Source organism: Lepidochelys kempii, chromosome 2 (genome assembly GCF_965140285.1).
Source record: "Lepidochelys kempii isolate rLepKem1 chromosome 2, rLepKem1.hap1, whole genome shotgun sequence".
NCBI lineage: Eukaryota > Metazoa > Chordata > Testudines > Cheloniidae > Lepidochelys > Lepidochelys kempii.
The window spans coordinates 148,274,053-148,293,879 of NC_136381.1; positions in this window are offsets into that span (position 1 = coordinate 148,274,053).

Genomic DNA, 19,827 nt, shown 5'->3' on the forward strand with positions numbered 1-19,827 from the left:
TGGAACTGCAAACTTCTCTAGAAAACATGGTGGAGTACAAGCTTTGCTCAGAGAAAAGCGTAACCCTAATCTCTCCTATACACACTGCAGAGGCCATCTACTCCATCTAGCACTAGTACGAGCTGCAGACTCTTCAAAAGACATTAAAAAAGCTATAAATTTAATGTCTTCATTATATTCTTTTTTCAGCAAGAGTCCAAAAAGACTGAATATCTTGGAAAATACAGAAGATACACTGGGACTGAAGTTCAAATTAGTCCAACCTAGGAAAACCCTCTGGCTTTCTCATGAGCGATCCTTGGCTGTTGTCTTAAAATTACTCCAGCCATTATTACTGGCTTTGGAAAGTATCTACCAACATGGGATGGATCTAAGTAGTGAGGCTGGTGGATTACTTTTGCTACTACGTTCAGAGAAGGCTATTGCCATTCTCTCCCTTGTAAGTCTACTGTTGAAACCACTTGGGTCATTAAACAATGCCATCCAGGCATCTGCTACAACAGTAGTAGATCTTTCTCCAGCAATAGAAGCTACATTTGGATCAATCAGAGAGCTACCCATTGAAAAAGTACTGGAAGAAGCAAAGACTTCAGTCCGGAAGTTGAATAATGAAGGCATTTATATTGAATCCTTAAGTGAAGAGGACAAGAAGTATTTGTTAAGACAACTTAAGTAGTACACAGACTTGATTCTTAAAAATCTGCAACAGCGACATAGATTCTACTCAACCTCTACATAGCTTTTACAGATCCCTGTCCTATAAAACACCAACAGTTGAGTGGAGTGAGGGACTACCAGTAATGGGGCTGCCATGTGCTCAGGACAGAATAGAGAATTGGAGCACACAGTGGAATATCATATGACAAAATGAATGAAAATTTGGCTTCAACTTCTTTTTTATCATCACTAGTGGCTTGACCCAATCTTTGTGCTATGTTTCCTGGGATGAAAGAAGTAGGAATTCATCTCTTGTTACTCCCAGTCACAACAGCTACAGCTGAGAGTTCTTTTGCCTCGATTGAATAGAATTTTGTGTTCTGAAAGAAGTCGCCTTCTGCTTGATCATGTGAATGATCTAATGAGCATATCAGTTGAAGGAATGGAGGTATCGGACACACGAGAAGCCACCAAAGATGAACGCATTGCATTCAAGAAATTCATTAACACAGTCATGCAAAATTTATAACAAGAAACCAAGAAGGATGAAGAGGGGGGAGGGATAGCTCAGTGGTTTGAGTGTTGGCCTGCTAAACCCAGGGTTGTGGGTTCAATCCTTGAGGGGGCCATTTAGGGATTTGGGGCAAAAATTGGGGATTGGTCCTGCTTTGAGCAGGGGATTGGACTAGATGACCTCCTGAGGTCCCTTCCAACCCTGATAGTCTAAGATGTAGTGCTTCCTAGAAGGCTTGAGGAGCCGACTTTAATTTTTGTGACGATTTTAAAACACGAGTTAAATCTAATGAAATGGTCATGAAACATTTTTTCAGTTTTTACTATGGTGCCATAGAGCCACCCTCACAATCTCACCCCTCATGGGCCCTGAACCCCCCCCCCCCCGTAAATTCGAACCCCCCCCCCCAATTTCAATTCCTGGGGAAAACACCAACTTACAGACTTCTAGCCCTCCCCCAAACCCGGAGGTCGCCCCTGTGCAGATATAAAGGTGGCGTTCACATTTTGGGTGGTGAAAAGACAACAAAATATCGTTGAACTGCCACGTGAGTCCCTGGAAAGACGGGAGACCGCGGGCCAGGAAAGCTGGGAACGGCAACAAGTAGCTCCGGTAAAGTTGTCATGAGCACTTACTTGGTGAAATGTGGTACAAAGTCACATGACATCAGTACAAAGGAAAATAATACGGTCAATAAACCAAGATGAAACCATCAGGTGGAGGGGCTCTACGGAGCAAGGAGTCACAGCCAGGGCGCCACCCGCTGCGGGATACTCCCCAAGTCAGCGGATCAGGCCACGGGGAGCGGTTGTTTCCGTTTGCGCTCGTGCCGGGTAGGGGCTCGCGCACACAGAGCTGGCAAGAAGAGCTGAGGCGGGAAACTGACGTCGCGGCGCCTTCCCGCGTGCAGCGCTGAAGGACTGGGGCCGCGAGAACTTTCCTCTCAGTTTCAGCTTTGAAGCAAGGCCGGTTACATGGGCGGTAGGTATCGCAGGCTGGGGGAGGCTGAGACATCCCAAACAACCAGGTGTCGCCCCACCCACACTCCGCCACTAGTTCCCCTCTTGCTTCTGTGGCTCTTCCCCTGTGCTGTGGCCCTGCGCTCCTGGTTAAGGCAGGGTCAGGAGTGGTAGGTTTGTATAATTTTTGGTGGTGCCCAGAACCCGCCCCTGTCGAAACTCCACCCCCCCCCCCACCTGCACCTGCCCAAGGCTCTGGGAGGGAGTTTGGGTGGGGGAGGAGGTCTGGGGTGTAGGTCCTAGGCTGGGGCAGGGGATTAGGGTGCAGGCTCTGGGAGGGAGTTTGGGGATGAGAGGGGGCTGTGGGGTGTGGCTGCAGATTAGGGGGTTGGGGTATGGGAAGGGCTCAGGGCAAGAAGGCTCTGTCCGGGGCTGGGAATGAGGGGTATGGGGTGTAGGAGGGGCTCAGGGTGAGAGTAGGAGTGTGGGGGGTGAGGGCTCTGTCTGGGTCTAGGGGGTTTGGGGGGCTAGAGAGGCTCAGGGCTAGGGCAGAGGGTTGGGGTGTGGGGGATGAGGGCTCTGGCTGGGGCTGGCGATGAGGGGTTTGTGGTGTTGGAGGGGCTCAGGGCTAGGGTGGAGGGTTGAAGGTGTGGTGTGGGGGGGTGAAAGCTCTGGCTGGGGGTGTGGGCTCTGGGGTGGGGCAGGGCTGGGGATGAGTTTGGGGTGCAGGCAGGCTGCTCCGGGACAGGGGCCAGAGAGGAGGACTCCCCCCAGCCTTTCCCTGCTGGCAGCAGTGAGCTCTGGGGGAGGAGCCCCCCTTTCCCATCCCCCCCAGCAGCACACTCACCCCCCCACCACTGTCACTGCATTTGCTTCTAGGGCTGCTCTCAGGTCCAGGAATCTCCCTCGCCTCCCCCGTGGGGGGTGCTGCGTGCGCCTCCTCCCCTGCTGTTGCCCCTGACTGTAGCCTCACTGGGGGTGAGGGATGGGGCTGCCCCCTTGTCCAGCGTGGGGCAGGAGCAGTGACTGCGGGCAGGGGGGCCCCCTGTGCTGGTGGAAGGTCCTGCTGGAAAAGGGAAGGGTCTGAGTTGGAAGGTCAGGCTCAGTCAGTCTGCCCTGGCAGTGTAGATGGGGGGCGCTAGGACCCTGCGGCAGCAGTTGCTGCAGGGAGGCAGCATGGAGCTGTATGGAAGAGGCAGAGACAGGGAGGCTCTGCTCTGGGGCCAGGGAGGCGTGCGGGGGGACCGGGGGCAGCAAGAGGGGGCCGGGGGACACTTGGGGGATTCGGGGAGGGGGCGGAAGACCCGGCCCCAAATATTGGTGGAGCTGGGCCCCTGGGCTCTGAATATTGCTGATGCTAAGGCATCACATGAAGATATAACTCTCCACCCCTAGGAGGGTGGTCTCTTGTCTTACTTCCATATGCAGTTGTATAGTTTGCTCTTGAGCCATTAATAATGTCTCCTTGAAAAACTGCCAATTGTCTTCAATTGCTTTTCCCCTTAGACTTGCTGACTAGTCCTAATTTGCTAAAAACTGCTATCTGATGTAGATAATTCCTACAGATAGCATTTCTTACACTCAAAGGTGTAATTAGGAATTTGCTACCTGTAGCAGGGAGAGGTAGTGAATTGTTACCATTAGCAGTTACTGTTACATATGGTTGTTCTTATGTGCCTTGTCCTAATTTGCTAAAACTTGACAGTGGTGTGGGATGGAAGCATAAAGTGTTCCACTTCCAAATGACCCTGCATGGATTCATCTTTGTGGGATGCAGGACATGTGGAGCATAATTTAAACTCTCAATTTCTTTGGTTTGCCTTCAATATACTTCTATGCTGGTGCGATCTCTGACTATTACAGTTCATCAACTCTGCAGGCAGGCACAGGCAGCAATGCACTTGTCTTGTTGCCTTGACTGAGAGAGGTTTCTGATCAAAGAGAGCATAAATTCCAGCAAGATCCTGGGTTAATATCTCATTGGAGAAGAAAAGACTTGTTCAGAAATAGATTTTCAAGTCTGTTTGGTAAAAATGAGCCAGATGGGTTTGTCTCCATGCAGCTATATTTTATTCTCCGGGGGCTGGTTAGAAAGGAGGGAGAAGTATTTTGGATTTCCTATTTTCCTTATTGAGGACCATCTATGGGTCACTGAAATTTTTCCTGGCAGAAACGGTTCCGACTCATATTTATTACACGGTCAAAATATGGCTGCCATCACACAGAGGCAAAGGTGAGAAGAGGGCCAAAAAGTCCTTTCCTTCCCCCAAACACTCCCATGCATGTGGAAGCTATAATGTTGCTGCTGCCTAAATACCCTGATAGCAAATGGGTAGGGGCAGAAGGCACTGCCAGCTGTACTGAGCACCCCAGAGGAGCCATGCACTGTGTGGAGTGTATGCTGCTACATCTATTCTGTACTGGTGAGGGCAACCCTCACTCCACAGTGCTCCTGGTGGCCCCAGGGCTTCCCGTCACTTCCACCAGCACAAACACCTCTCCTATCACCATTGCTTGAAGATGTACCACCTTTTCTTCCTCCCCACCATTGCTCAAGTTTTAGAGCCATAACTGAGCCTGCAGTTGGTAAAGTGCTCATGATCTCTATAAAACATGACCTAAGTTGATTGTAATTGTTGTTACTGAGGATCTCAGACAAACCTTAGTGGGGAGGCAAAGAGTTCTATTGAAAAACTGACATGATGTTTTTGGTGAGGTGATTAGCTCTTTAGAAGTTCAGGCTTCTCCCATGAACAAATGAGCCAGCGAAGCAGCGTAGCAAAATAAACAAACCTACCCTGCTATTTACATTAGGAGGATAATTGATGCTGAATCCTTCAGCTGACAGAATGTGATATAAACAAGTATTGCACAGAAAAAATATTTCCCTGCCGTGTTTTCCACAGAAATTTAGATTAGGGGAGGTGTTCAAAAATACAGGGCGAGGGAGGAGGACTGATGAGGTGTGAGACTGTTACCGCAAAGGTGGGCTGTATGGCACCGTAGTAAAAACAGAAATGTTTTATGACCATTTTATTAGATTTAATCTCATGTTTTTAAATTGTCACAGAAATTAAAGTTGGCTATACAAGCTTACTATGAAGCACTATATCTACATCCTTCTTGGGTTAGGGTTCAGTTGACAAGCATTTAACTCTTCTAAGATGGGGTTTCAGAGATGCAGCTGATCATAGAATATCAGGGTTGGAAAGGACCTCAGGAGGTCATCTAGTCCAACCCCCGGCTCAAAGCAGGACCAGTCCACAATTTTTGCCCCAGATCCCAAATGGCCCCCCCCCCCCCCCAAGATTGAACTCACAACCCTGTATTTAGCAGGCCAATGCTCAAACCACTGAGCTATCCCTGCCCCCCTGTCTTTAATAACCTGAACATCTAGAAAGTCATCTACTGGCCAACCACTAAAATCAAGATAATACAGGCAGTGACTTACTACTAGACACCCATTTCTATCAGCCCTGTATGCACATTTTCTGAATGCAGTGAGGGAGTTCTTTACTTTTTCAACTGCTGAGTCTTTCACTGTTGCACTGCATGCTTCTAACCAGTCAGTTGAGTTTCTTGCAGAAAGATAGTGAGCATTTGCTGGTCTTGGGCAGAACCAGTGTCCAGTTTCCGGATTAACAAATAACAATGCACTCAACATTGGCCTCCAGTTTGTAGTGTGTGGTATCTCTTGCTTAAAGAGAAAGTATGATGTGACAGCCATGTTTGTTTGCATAAACTATATTGTGGCTCCAGCATTCTTAACAGCCTCATGAAAGTATTTCTAAAATTGGCTTTGACAATGACTGGCTTATAAGGCTTTCTGCATGTTGATGCAGTCCAGAGGTTGGTGTTTTGCAGCCTTTTCACATAGTTTGTCAGCATTGTCTTTGCTGATCAGTCTGGCAAAACAAGTTCCTTCACTTTCACTATATAAATCCATGACATGCTCACATTTCAGAAAGGATTTATTGGAGTTGGAAAAGGTGCAGAGAAGGGCAGCTAAAATGATTAAGAGTATGGAACAGCTTCCATATGAGGAGAGATTAAAAAGACTGGGGGACTTTCCAGCTTGGACAAGAGACTACTAAGGCGGGGGAGGGTGGGGGGAGATATGATAAAGGTCTATAAAATCTTGACTGGTGTGGAGAAAGTGAAAAGCTCCCTCACATAACATAAGAACTAGGGATCACCCAATGACGTTAATAGGCAGCAGATTTAAAACAAATAAAGGAAATATTTCTTCACACAACATACAGTCAACCTGTGGAACTTTTTCCCAGGGGCTATTGTAAAAAAAAAAAAAAAAAACTAGATAAGTTCATGGAAGATATGTCCATCAATGGCAACTAGCCAGGATGGGCAGAGATGCAACGCTATGCTCTGAGAGCCTCTGTTTGCCTGAAGCTGGGAGTGGATGACAGGGGATGGATCACTCAATAATTGCCCTGTTCTGTTAATTCCCTTTGAAGCACCTAGCATAGGCCACTGTCGGAAGACCGAGTACTGGGCTAGATGGACCACTGGTCTGACCCAATATGGCCATTCTTATGTAAAAATTAATTATAATATAATCAAAATGTTTAGTATAGAAACTCCCAACACCAGCCAAAACTGATCACTTGGGCAACACAGCTCTATCTGCTGGATACCTAGGCAGGGTAGGTGAGTTCATGTAAATACAATCTGGTCCTGAAGCCTTCCCCACTCCCCTGCCTCATCACTAGCTGTCAGGGGAGAGCTCATTCAGATGTTGCTTACAAATTGTAATTTTAAATTATAAGGTTGGCCAACATTGCTGAAACCAGTGCGCCAATATTGTTAGAAAAAACAACTGCTGTGTGAGGAAGCTAGTCTTTGTTCATACTTTTCAAACCTATTATACTTTTCCAGGTACAAGTATTTTATCATACATTGTCTGTGCTTTTAAAGTGTGTATTAATGTTTCACTTTCAAGTCAAATTTCTAACCAACGACAAAATTGGTAACACTGTTGTAACTAGTTGACCATTATGGGGTGTTGGGGAAATTTGTGTGTGTGTGTGTAGAGCCTCCTCGGGGGTGTAGGGAAGGTTCAGTTTCACTGAATTAAGTCTCCTGCTGCCACACCTCAGTCGGTTACATCAAAGAGGAGCTGCAGTGACTAGGCATTCGGAGGCCTGTGCCTTTAAGAACTCAGCCCTGGGAACCCATGCTGAAAGGTACCGTCTGTGGGGTGGGGGGGGGAAATAAAAAAGCCCCTCTGCTCTTCCCACCCTATTTTTTTTTCCAAACACTGGTGTCTTAGTCCACCGTGGTAACTGTTACCCCCCTACCCCTGCCTGTGCCGGGATTTTGCCCTCTGGCTGCGTCTCACCCCTGGGCTTAACTCCGTCTCCTTCCCCCCTCCCATCCCTGATTTTGCCTTCAGCCCCTATCCTAACCCTGCTTCCAGCTGCGTGACCCTTCTGACCAGTCAATTTTCATCCCCAGCTCAGACTCCTACCCCCCTCCTCCGATTTGCCCCCTTTGCTCCTTTTCAACCCCTGTAAAAATCAGTCAGCAGAATCTTGCAGCTAATACGGGCAGAGTGAAGGGCAGTGGCTTCAGCAGATGTTCTGAGAATGCTCAGTTCATGTGAACATGCTCAGTACACCACAAGTAGTACATTCCTACAGGGAGCAGTTTCCTGTACTACACTGTGGTTGCCTGCTTCAGGAGACCAACTGGGTTACCTGTGAGCCATTGAAGGTACATCCACATCCTGGAATAAAAGACCTGCAGTGTGTCTGAGGCTAGGTCAGGTTGGCTGACGTGGGTTCTCAGGGCTCGGACTGTGGGGCTGTAGAATTGCTGTGTAGATGCTTAGCCTGGGCTCTGGGACCCCACTTTGGGGGGAGGGTTCCAGAGGCCAGGCTCTAGCCCAAAACTGACCAGCCACACTGAGGTTTTTATAGCTCCATGAGCCTGTGTCAGCTGACCTGGACCAGTGCTAAAAAAATGAGCATAAGCAGGGCCAGGAGAAGGACTAGCAGCCTGCAGTATAGCCTGTCAGGGTATGTCTATAGTTCAAGGTAAGCTTGGTGTTAGTGGGACTGAATCATAGGACGTGTTACAGGATCCTGGGCTTGAGCATCTACACTGATTCTTAACCCTATGTTAAGAATTTTCTAACCTGGGCTTGAGCCTGGAGTTCTGGTGTCCACACCATAGCAAGGAGACCTGAGTTGAATGAATCATATTCTAGACTCTGTAGCCCCCTTACTCCTGAGGGAATTCTATGCCAAAAAATTAAAAATTCTTCATACAATATTTTAAAATTCTGCAAATTTTATTTGTTAATAAATAAATGTGGAGGCTCTAGAATGGCAGTGAGGAGTACAGGCTACTGGCTGCATGGAGTTGGTAGATGGTGCTGCAGCTCCCCCCACTGCCCCCAGGGACATGGACTTGGCTGCAAAGCTGCACCCAACCCTGACATAGTGCAAGGGCTGGGCCAGCCCCAGAAACACCTTGGGTCTCTGCCCCTCCCTGCCAGGCGCACCAGGCATGGGCAGGCAGGCTCAGGCCAACAGGATCCAAGTGTGGAGAGGCTTAGTGTGGGGGGATCCAGGTGTGGGGCGAGAGGGTTCTGTATGGGGCAATCTGCTTGCAGGCAGCTTAGTGGGGGGTCTGGGTGCAGATTGGGGGGAGATCTGGATGTACAGTGGCTCATTGTGGGGGGGTTCTGAGAGCAGGGGCAATGGGACTTTGCAGGTGGGTCCAGGTGAAAGTGGTTGGGGCTTGATGGGGGTTTTGGGTGTGGGGTCTGGCTGCTGAGGTGGAGGGGCTCAGTGGGCAGTGGTATGGGTGCAGGGGTGAGAATCTGGATGAAGGAGGGGTCTGGGTGCTGGGGGGATGAGGCTTGCTGTGGGGGTCTGGGTGAAGGGTGTGTGTGAGTCTTGGCAGGGTGGGCATTCTGGTGGGGGAGGGGGTTTGGCTTGGCAGGTAGGTCTGGGTCTGGGAGGGTCCAGATGCATGGGGGCTAGGCGAACAGGGGAGCAGCTCCCTGTACAGTGACCCCTCCCCCCATGGCTGATGAGCAATGGGAGCAGGTCTGTGTGCAGAGCTTCTTGCAGCTGGGGGAGGTTTCTGGGGGTGGGTCTGACCTAGACCTGGCCACCCCTTGAAGGGGAAGAAGAAGTCCCATCATCCTCCACTCTGTTGGGACAAGTAGCTGAGCCTAGTGCACGGTAGGAGCCACTGTCCGGGACATCACCAGCTCCCCCACCTCTGTAGTGATTTACCTCTCTGCCAGCTGCTCCAGGCATCCAAAATGACATTCCCATGCTGCATGACTGCTCTTGCGACTTCCCTTTGCTTCACCATCAGAAAGTCATTTTTATGTGGGGAAACAAATAAATTTGCAAGGGACATGAATTCTGCATGGGCGCAGTGGTGCAGAATTCCCCCAGGTGTACTCCCTCCTGAAATGTGGCCACTCTAGTCCTTTGTCCGTGGTGCACTGTGACTAAGCTTTACTGCCCACCCTGCACGTTACTGGAAGTTTGAAGAGCCTGCTGAGCAATATGGAGGAGTCCCCTTTCCAAGAAGTTCTTGCTTCCGCTTTCACTTCTGTCTCAGAAAATGGGTAGAGGTGCTGGCGGACATTTTGGCAGCATTTTCTGACCCGCAAAGGCAACTGACAGAGCTCATAATGGAGCAGAAGGAGGAGGAGGAGGCGGCGGCAGTGGCAGAGGAGGAAGAGTACCCTGGCATGGCAAACTTGCACTTGCTGATGCTGCTCAGTATACTCGGAAAGCTGCTGATGTCCCCTATATAGACTGGTACTTCTGGCAGAGGACCACAAGCTACTGCTCCATGTCTGTTGACAACCAGTTTGGTGTTGGAAAGTTGACTATGGGTAGAATGGTGGTGGGGGTTTCTGAGGCAATCCAACATGTTGTTTACCCCAAGGTATAAGGCATGAAAGATACTACTGAAGTAATTGCTTGCTTTGAGAGAATGGGGTTTCCAAACTGCATTGTGGCTTGTTGATGAGACCTATGTGGCCATAGTTTGCCCTCAACAAGGAGCACATGAGTACATAAATCACAACCACATTGTTATAAGGGCCCTTGTGGACCACAAAGATCAATTTGTGAATGGCAATGTGGGCTACACTGGAAAAATTTATGATGCCAGGGTCTTTTGCTGATTGGGGGAGTCTACATTCATGGACAGGTTGGGATGCTATTCCCACTAAATGATGAGATAAAATATGGAGTTATTGTCTTTACTGTTGTTCTGGGGGACCCCATGTACCCTCTTTTGCCTTGGTTTATGAAACTATACTCTGATTTCAGAAGCCTGGTAAAAGAAGGTTTAATTACACTCTCAGCTGGTGTAAAATCATTGTTGAATGTGCTTTTGGCAGATTGACATCCCGTTGGAGATGTCTGCAGACCCATTTGGATAACGGTATCATTAATTCTGTTGCATCACTATGGCTTGCTGTGCTCTTCACAATCTTTGTGAAGCCATAGGTGAGCCATTTCCCCCTTGAATGGACCTATGACAGAGAGGGGCTGCTGAATCAATACACTCAGCCAGGAAATGTACCTACCGCAGTTGGGACTGGATTCACCCAGGTGACAGAAGTCAGGGATGCTTTGTGTTCTCACATTATGAACTTGCATGGCCCAATGGAAGAGGAGGAATAGTACCTCTAAGAATGAGCTTGTGGAGGGGGGTGGGATCAATTAAATTGTGGGGGTTCAGTGCTTGGGAGGGGTGGGGGCTTGAGTGCCATCCATACAAAGTACTTATGGATGACATGATTGTCATAAAGGGAAGGATAAACACCTTTAAATCCCTCCTGGCCAGAGGAAAAACCCTTTCACCTGGAAAAGGTTAAGAAGCTAAGACAAGTTCGCCGGCACCTGACCAAAATGACCAATGAGGAGACAAGATACTTTAAAAGCTGGAGGGGGTGGAAAAACAAAGGCTCTCTCAGTCTGTGTGTTGCTTTTGCCGGGACCAGAGCAGGAATGCAGCTCAGAACTCCTGTAAAGGGCTAATAAGCAATCTAGTTAGATATGCGTTAGATTCTGTTTTGTTTAAATGGCAGAGAAAATGAGTTTTGCTGAATGGAATGTATATTCCTGTTTTTGTGTCTTTTTGTAACTTAAGGTTTTGCCTAGAGGGATTCTCTATGTTTTGAATCTGATTACCCTGTAAGGTATTTACCATCCTGATTTTACAGAGGTGATTCTTTTACTTTTTCTTTAATTAAAATTCTTCTTTTAAGAACCTGATTGCTTTTTCCTCATTCTTAGGATCCAAGGGTTTGGGTCTGTGTTCACCTATGCAAATTGGTGAGGATTTTTGTCAAGCCTTCCCCAGGAAAGGGGGTGTAGGGTTTGGGAGGATTTTGGGGGGGAAAGATGTTTGCAAGCAGGCTCTTTCCCTGTTATATATTTGTTAGACGCTTGGTGGTGGCAGCAATAAAGTCCGGGGCAAAAGGTAAAATAGTTTGTACCTTGTGGAAGTTTTAACCTAAGATGGTAAAAATAAGCTTAGGGGGGTTTTTATGCTGGTCCCCACATCTGTAGCCTAGAGTTCAGAGTGGGGAAGGAACCTTGACAATGATGAATTATGAAACGGTAGGGAGAGGAGTCAGAGTATAGGTTCATAAAAGGAAATGATTGAAGTGTGATTTGCTATGCATAACTTTGTAGAGCAATAGTGTTTGCTTAGTAATGTCTAATTGCTCCTGATCATGTGTTTAACTTTATTATTTCAAATCAAGATTGTATGATTGTTAGCTGTCTCGAGTGACTCACAACCATCAGTGCCTACCTCAGGGCAGACTGTCAGAAAACAGGGCAAATACCTCAAACTGGTGGTATGTTCTATAATTAGATTTCACCAAGCTAGTGACAAATGTGAATTCCTGGATCACTGTACCAGTCTTACCATAGTCACAGATGGTCCCCTTAGACTCTCCAGTCTACCTTATCACCCAGACAAACTGGACTTTGTGATAAGTCACTTAAACCAAAAATCACACCACTTCAGGTTGTGCCCTGTCCCAAGAGACTAGTCACTTACCCCAGATGAAATTGGTACTCTAGATCAGTGGTTCTCAAACTGTGGATTGGGACCCAAAGTGGGTTTTAATGGGGTTGCCAGGGCTGGTGTTAACTTGCTGGGGCTTGGGCTTCGAACCTGGGCGGCAGGGCTCAGGCTTTGGCTTCAGCCTTGGGTAGCGGGGCTGAAGCCCTTTGGCTTCAGCTATGGCCCCCCTGCCCAGGGTGACAGGGCTCATGTGTAGGATTTGCCCTTCCCGGAGCGGGCTCAGGCTTTGCCCCCCATCTTGGGGTCACGTAGTAATTTTTGTTGTCAGAATGGGGGGTCACAATGCAATGAAGTCTGAGAACCCCTGCTCTAGATCTTACACCAAAGACAATGCTGGGAGCCAGTCCTATAGTAAACTAAAGGTTTATTAGCTAGGAAAAGGAAATGAGAGTTATTGAGAGGTTAAAGCAGGTAAAATAGATGCACAGGTGAGTCACAGTTTGTAATTCCAAATGGTGGCAGTGATGTAATAAACTGCCAGTTTCCTAAAAGTCAGGGTACCCAGATTGTCTTTGGGATCTCAGGTTTGTATCTGGTACACTTCTCCGTAGGAGTCCAAACAGTTCAGAGATGAAGGATCTTTCCCTGAATCCATACTTGTAGCTTCTTTTCACAGAAAACAAGCGGATGGTTTCACTACCCACATCGGCTTTTCCTTTGATGGAGAGTGAGGAATGCATTTTGAGTCTTTGGCCTCCAATCATCATACCTGATGACCACTTTGTTTGAAATTAGCACTTTTCTGTTAAAGTTCTTCATTTGCATTTCGCAATTCTTGCTTGATGGCTTGTTTAATGACCATGAAGCAGCTTACTTTTCAAAAGTTCTGGTTAGTCTCCATTGCAAACACAGAAGGCTTTCTCATGGAGTTCTTTGCAGCGCGGTGGTCAGAAGACAATGGATTGGTTAATGTTGATTCATTGAATTATTGCTATGTGCCAAGGGTGGGGGTAGGTTCCATTTTCAGTTGAGTCAGCTGGAAATTTTTGGGCCAGAGAGGACAAAGAAAGTTGGCTCATGGAGTTGTGGAGTATCTTTGGCAGACTCCTGGGACACGTGCCAAGTGGGGCTGTGTCTATACTTGGGAGCAGTAGGGCTCAAATCCTGGGTCATGGCTTGACATGGTTCTGAGTTTGACACATTTATGTGTAGACAGACGGGAGGTTTGGGCTCATGCCTGAGTCTGAGCCCGGGTTTACATTGCAGTGTAGGCAAACTCAAAGGCTTGGTATACCCCCAGCTCCAAGTGTGGACATAGCCTGAAGTAAATAAATTGAAGATAGTAAAATCTGAAATCAGTTTGATGCTTTCCGTGAGGTAAATGATCTTTTTTAAAGTTGAATTTGTTGGTAGCTTAACAGAAAATGTTTAGGGGGGAATTTCAGATTACACAGTTTAAACTAAACAACTTTAAGTAGAAAGTTCAAATTAGTTATGGGGTAAAGGTAACTTTTTTGGAGGGGAATTTAGGTTATTTGAGTGATTTAATGATTTGATGTGACAAAAAGAGGTGTCAAATTCCAAAAACACCACTGAAAATAAGATGAATGTAGGGAGAAAAATGGCCAACAACTGAACTTAGTGGTTTAACTGAAGTGTACAAGTTTAATCGAGAAAAATGTAAATTGACTGGCATTTTAAGGAAAACAAGCATGCAAGAAGACAAGGCTGTTGGGGAGAAGTTAAATGAATTTTTTACATTAGTCTTCACTGCAGAGGATGTGAGGGAGATTGCCACCACTGAGCCATTCTTTTTAGATGACAAATCTGAGGAACTGTCCGAGACTGAGATGTGACTAGAAGAGGTTTTGGAACAAATTGATACATTAAACAGTACTAAATCACTGGGACCAGAGTATTCACCCAAGAGTTCTGAAGGAACTCAAATATGAAATTGCAGAACTACTTACTGTGGTATGGAACATATCGCTTGAATCAGCTTCTATATCAGATGTCGAGAGGATAGTTAATATTATGCCAATTTTTAAAAAGGGTTCCAGAGGTGATCCTGGTAATTACAGGTTGGTAAGCCTAACTTCAGTACCAAGCAAACTGGTTGAAACTATAGTGAGCAACAGAATGATCAGACATGTAGCTGAACATGATTTGTTGGGGGAAGAGTCAACATGTCTTTTGTAAAGGGAAATCATGCCTCAGCAATCTATTCAAATTCTTAGAGGGGGGTCAACAAATGCAGAAAAGGGTGATCCAGTGGATATAGTGTACTTGGACTTTCAGAAAGCCTTTGACAAGATCCTACACCAAAGGCTCTTAAGCAAAGTAAACCGTCATGGGATAAGAGGGAAGGTCCTTTTGTGGTTTAGTAACAGACAAGAAAAGACAAGACAAAACAAATGGTAGGAATAAATGGTCAGTTTTCAGAATGGAGAGGTAAATAGTGGTGTCCCCTAAGGATCTATACTGGGGCCAGTTGTGTTCAACATATTCATAAGTGGTCCGGAAAAAGGGGTGAGTCTGAAAATTTTGTCAACATTACTAAAGCTAGTTAAGTCCCAGCCACACTGTAAAGAGTTACAAAGGCATCTCACAAAACTGGGTGACTGGGCAACAAAATGGCAGATGAAATTCAATGTTAATAAATGCAAAGTAATGCACATTGGAAAACATAATCCCAGCTATACATACAAAATGATGGCGTCTAAATTAGCTGTTACCACTGAAAAAAAAGTTCTTGGAGTCATGGTGGATAGTTCTCTGAAAGCATCTGCTCAATGTGCAGCAGCAGTCAAAAAAGTGAACAGAATGTTAGGAACCATTAAGAAAGGGATAGATAATAGAGAAAATAGGCCACAATATAAATGCCAAGTTATAAATCCATGGTGCACCCACACCTTAAATCCACATGCAGTTCTGGTCACCCCATCTCAAAAAAAATAGTAATGTTACAATTGGAAAAGATACAAAGAAGGGTAACAAAAATGATTAAGGGTATGGAACAGCTTCCATATGAGGAAAGATTAAAAAGACTGGGAGATTTTTAGTTTGGAAAAGGGATAACTAAGAGGGGTTTGATAGAGGTCTATAAAATTGTGACTGGTGTGGAGAAAGTGAATAGGGAAGTGTTATTTACTCCTTCCCATAATGCAAGAATCAGGGATCATCCAATTAAATTAAGAGGCACCAGGTTTAAAATAAACAAAAGGAATTGATTCTTCACAAAATGCAAGTCAGTCTGTGGAACTCATTGCCAGGGTATGTTGTGAAGGCCGAAACTATAGCGGGATTCAAAAAAGAACTAGGTAAGTTTATGGAGGATAAGTCCATCAATGGCGATTAGCTAAGATGGTCGGGGTGCAACTGCATGTTCTGGGTATCTCTAGCCTCTGATTGCCAGAAGCTGTGAGTGGATGACATGGGATGGATGACTCGATAATAGCCTGTTCTATTCATTCCCTCTGAAGCACCTGGCATTGGCCACTGTTGGAAGACAGAATACTGAGCTAGGTGGACCATTGGTCTGACCCAGTATGGCTGTTCTTATGTTCTTTACTCTCATCTGGTCATTTCACCTAGTTGAACTGTAGTGAATGATAGAACCCAGCAGGGCAGGTTTAAGTCCATGGCTAAGGACAAGGACTCCAAAAGGATGGATTTAATGGGCAGAAAGATTTACACTTCTTCCTCCTTGCAAATGCAGATTGCGAATCTGCAGGCATTGCTGTCTGTATGATTTTGTAAATTGGACAGCTATCCACTATCCTCCTTGCATTGACTCAGAATAACTGGTTTCCTGCTCTGGGCCTTCAAGATGCTTCCTTCCATTTGGTGATTCTCTCAAGTCGCAGAAGATTTCTCTGGTTCATCATGGCAAACTGTCACTTTTAGTACACAGTCCTTCCCTTGACCCCTGGGTTTTTACTAAAAGTATAGCCGTGGTGACAGAGTACCTCAAGAAGAGGGGAATCCACATCTTCCCATATCTGCATGACTGGCTACTCAGGGGCACATCCAGGGAAAGAGTACTTTCTCACATACTCATTACATTGTGTTTACTCGACTGTCTGGGTCTCATCCTAAGCACCAGAAAGTCAGCGCTGGTCCCCACACAGAAAATTGAGTTCACTGGGTTCCTAATAGATTGTATGACTTCACGAGCGTTTCTGCCAACTGAACATTTCCAGACAATTTGCTGCCTTTGTCTCAATCTGCAGTGTCAGCTTTTCATGACAGTTTGCATGTGCCTGAGGCTCTTAGGCCACATGTCCACATGCACGCAGGTGGTTCAATGCACAAGGTTGTGCCTTCACCCTCTTCAAATGTGGCTTAGGATTGTTTACTGTCCAATCCTTCACCCCCGGGAATTTTGATCCTGGACTTCTTGTAGTGGTGGGTGGTTCAGGGAAGTGTAGGTTAGGACATTCCCTTTGCCTATTCCCTACCAACCAGGACTGTTGTCACTCCCTGTTAGGTTGGGGAGCGCATTTGGGGTCACTGAAGGTTCAGAATCTGTGGTTGGAGCAGGAAGCTCCGCTGCATATCAATGTCTTGGAGCTTTGGGCCATCTACAATGCCTGTCTCGCTTTCCTAGACTGCAGCAAGGGTTCAGTAATTCACATGCTAATCGATAATACCACCACATTGTATTATGTGAACAGGCAAGGCTGAGCACATTCCAGGGTGCTTTGCCAAGAGGTGATCAGGTTGTGGCAGTTCAGACTCCTCTTGTGAACCATGTCAGCAGGAATTTTTCCCTGAACCACGAGTGGTCTCTGAAGTCCAATGTTCAGAGAGTCATCTTTGCATTGTGGTATGTCCCAATGGTCAACCTGTTCGCTATAAAGAACAAAAGAAAATGCCATCTGTTCTGCTCTTGAGGGCTCCTTGAATGACGCCTTCCACCTCAGCTGGCAATTGGCTCTTCTTTATGCTTTTCCTCCGATGCTGATTGTTCCACAAATCATTCTCAAACGGAAAGCAGATTGGGCCTAGCTCACCCTCACCCCAGCATAGCTGAGGTGGTGCTGGTTTTCCGACCTTCTTGCACTGTCAATTCAGCCTCTTATGTTCCAGCCTGACTTGCTCATGAAGAATCATGGTCACACGTTGCTTCCCATGCTCAGCTCCCTGCATCTCATGGTATGGCTGCTCCATGGTTGAATGAGGAGGATGAGCGATGTTTGGCGACTGTTTGATAGAGAGCTTTCTATTACTGAGTAGGACCTATCAAGATAGCCTATTCAGAGTGAAAGCTTTTTTTCAATGTGGTCATTGCCCTATGGAGTTCAGCTTGACACTGGCTAGTATCCAAGACATCACAGAGTATTTGCTGCATCTTCAGCTGTCAGCCTTAAGCTTAGCTCATTGAGGGCGCATCCAGTGAGCTCAGCCTTTCATCCACCCATTCATTGAAGATTGGTGCTTTCCAATGCCATGATGGTGAGATTCTCCATTCACAGGCATGGAAACTGGTGGGACCTTAATATGATAGCAGCTCTCATGGGACCTCTGTTTGAGCCTCTAGCATCCTGCCCCTTTCCTCTGTTATGTAAAAAAATCCTGCATTCCTCATGGCAATAGTACCTACGAGGAGAGTGCATGAGTTGCAGGTTTTGATGGCAGAGACTTGTTACACCATTCTCCAAAGACAAAGTGATGGTGCAGCTGCACCCAAAATTTGTGTCTAAAGTAGTCTCTCAATTTCATTTAAACCAGATAGTATATTTGCCTGTGTTTTTTCCTAAGCTGCATTCATCTCCTGAGGAGCAAGTGTCTTCACACTTTGGACATCAGATGATGTTTGGTCTTTTATCTGGACAGGACTAAATCCTTTCAGTCTTCACCTCATCTGTTTGTGTCATATGCAGACCGTATGAAGGGATAGGCAGTCTCCTCAAAGATGATCTCTAAGTGGATAACTTCCTGCATCAAGACTGCATACGAAACAGCTTCGGCTATGCCCCCTTCTATGGGCACAAGCTCGTTCTATGAGAATGCAGGCTACGTCAGTAACATTCTTAAGTGACGTCTCAATATTGGATGTTTTCAGGGCTGTCACATGGTCATTGATGCATAGGTTTATGAACCATTATACCATTACTGTGGCATCAAGAGCAGATGCAAACTTTGGGAGGGCGCTCCTGCAGTCCCTGTTTAAATAGACTCCAAGCCCCACCCCCTGTGGGTACTGCTTGTGAGTCACCTAAGAGGAATTTAAACAGCTGCATGTACTCAGAGAAGAAACTAAGTAACTGTGTTTTTTCTAGATGTGATGCAGATGTGTATTCCATGACCACCCTCTGTTCCTGTGTTGGAGTCTAGTCTGAGTGTTCAGTGCGAAGGGACTGAGGGGGCACTGCCTAATATAGACAGGGGAGGGGCTATGGCCATGAGGCACAAGCCTCACCCATCTACGGGTACTGCTAGGCAAAATTGTCTGGCTCTTGGTGCCCTGGGTGTGCACACATCTAAGTGGAACACACATCTGCATCATAGAAGGCTAGGGTTGGAGGAGACCTCAGGAGGTCAAATATTCCAACCCCTTACTCAAAACAGGAGTAACCCAAACTAAATCATCCCAGCCAGGACTTTTTCAAGCTTTGTCACATCTCAAAGAGCCACAGTTAACGGTAAGTAACCATTTCTTTCTGACTGTATACCACCTTTATGTCTCCTACTTCTAGGGAATGCTGGGGCAAAATTGGTCACTAGTCCTCTTTTGCACCAGAAAATAATGACCTGTGCCTGCTCAAGATTCTGCCATTACGGAAATGCTTGTCTATTGCCTCAAAGGCATCTTTCAGTCCTCTTTGTGTGCTGACTTACCAGCAGTTAAGGATATGGTCTTATGCCTAATTAGTAGGGCAGCAGGTTTGTCACGGTGAAGAAAATGTCATGGATACCATGATATTTCTATTTGTGTGTGAAGGCTCCAGGTGGGCCACCAGCCCTGTGTGGAGGCAGATCCCAGGGGGGCTGTTTGGAGTGTGAGCCTGCTGTGCACTCCCCCTGCAGCAGTGTACCCTGTACCCTGCAGGACTTGGGCCTTAAAACTTGGTACATGGGGTTGCAGTGCCTCTCAGGTTTGGCCTGACAAAGGAGTAGGAAAGTGTGACACAGAAGCTCCTAGGAGAAAGGTCCCTTGTTCTTTGCAAATAACTCTTACTTAGACTTGACAAACTCATTACACCAAACATGTCTTACAGGATATTTATCCATAAAGAGTAACAAGTAAGATACCTACGAGAAAGCTTATAACTTGTCAAGATTCATAATCGTTATGAGGTGTATATATGGGGTAATATATAAGGAATAATGTATTTATATTAAAAAAAACGAGGAGTCCAGCGGCACCTTAAAGACTAACAGATTTAAAGCACAAGCTTTCGTGGGTAAAAAACCATGCATCTGAAGAAGTGGGTTTTTTACCCATGAAAGCTTATGCCCAAATAAATGTTAGTCTTTAAGGTGTCACCGGACACCTCCTTGTTTCTGTGGATACAGACTAACACTGCTACCCCTCTGATACTTTGTATTTACATTGAAAGTATGCTTTATGGATTTGGAATAACTCCTAGTCACTAGTGGATAATATGTCTCAGTGATGGTTCATTCAGGCAGGAAGGAATTGTCATCCTG